This window comes from Belonocnema kinseyi, chromosome 3, assembly GCF_010883055.1.
Source record: "Belonocnema kinseyi isolate 2016_QV_RU_SX_M_011 chromosome 3, B_treatae_v1, whole genome shotgun sequence".
In the NCBI taxonomy this organism is placed as follows: domain Eukaryota; kingdom Metazoa; phylum Arthropoda; class Insecta; order Hymenoptera; family Cynipidae; genus Belonocnema; species Belonocnema kinseyi.
In genome coordinates this window covers 155,965,427-155,967,101 of record NC_046659.1, presented here as the reverse complement: position 1 = coordinate 155,967,101, position 1,675 = coordinate 155,965,427, and positions in this window count along the sequence as shown.

Genomic DNA, 1,675 nt, shown 5'->3' with positions numbered 1-1,675 from the left:
GGTGGTTCCGAAGGAATTAACCCCCAAGCGGAGGTGTGAAAACCGTGCCGAAAGCTGAATGGCACCTGGGTGAGGTGTCTAGAACGGTGACTCTGGGATACCTTGCGACCTCTCAGAGTAAGCAGTCTTATCCTTGCATGCGGGGCTCTACAAGGATGGACGAACCCATTTCCCTAGCTTCTCATGGGTCAATGTCTTGTGAGCTGACGTTTGCTTTCCTTAAATCGCCCGGATTGAAGTCTGGTACAGAGGGTTTCATTTTTGCATGCCAAGACGGTGTCATTTCCACCTTAACATACCGTCGCCACATTTTGAGCCAAGACATTCCCGATGATAGCTGCAGGGCGTGCCATGCACACCCCGAGCATTTAGCTCACACACTATCTAGTTGTCCTACACACGCGGGAACGACCTACATTCAAAGAAACAATGCGGCACTAAGAGTACTTTATTACCATCTCTGTCACTCCTACGGCATTCACCTTAATATCGCTCCTCTAAATGCTCCTAGGGAAATTGAGTCAATTGTCGAGAATGGGAAGTGCCGTATATACTGGAACTTTATATTCTCGACAATTGTTTCTGTTGCTCACTCGAGGCCTGACATGGTTCTTCTTGACTTCGAGAAGCGAACCATGTTCGTTATCGAATTTTCGGCACCAGCTGACAAAAACATCGTGGCCAAGGCGAATGAAAAGAAAGAGAGGTATCGAGACCTTATAAGGGAGTTGCAACGATTGTACCCGGAATATTCTGTTAAACTGACCGTCCTTATCATCGGCGCTCTTGGAGGTGCCAAGCTTTCACTTGCTAATAGCCTAAAAAGCATCCCTGCGTGTCAACAATATGCTAGAACACTTGCGGGAAAAACGCAGAAGGCGGTTGTCCTTGGGTCGCTCCGTGTTCTTAGGGTCCACGAGGCTTTTGCTGGATCGTCGTATTGATTCCTTTACAGGCATTTTTCACATAAAACCAATACCTTTTCATTAGGGTTGTATATTACTATATTTAAGTATGTTGTTGAATTTTTTTTAATTAGTTTTTTTTCTTTGCTTTAACATAAATTGGTTTAACAAAAATTTTAATTCTTCAATTTATGTCTACAAATTACCTCCTTTTTTCTTAGTTTTTTTTAAAAAGAATTCTAATTAAATATTCACTAATCTTATAGAAAATTCATCTTTTTGGCTTGAAATTAAACTATTACAGTTTGAAGAGTCATAACTTGAGATGAAAATTCATCGGTTTGTTTGAAAATGTAACTATTTTCTTCAAATGAGATTTTTGTTGATATTAATTTTTTTCAACTAAAAATGTAACTATTTTAATTGAATATTCCCCTACTGTTATTTAAAATTGAGCTCTCTGGTTGAATATTAATTTTATGAAGTGAAAATGTAACTAGTCAAGTTTTTAATTGAAAATTCCCGTTTTTTAGTTGGAAATTCATCTTTTCAGTATAAAGTTAATCTACTCGAGCTGGAGAGTCAGAATTTTAGTCGAAAATTCATCAGTTCTGTTGAAAATTAAGTTTTTAAACTGAAAATTAATCTTTTTGTTTTATAATTAATCTACTTTGGTTTAAATTCAATTACTCTAGTAAGAGTTTCATAATTTTTGTTGAAAAATCATAACTTTGTTTAGAAATGTAACTATTTAAAAAAATTGGTTTTGG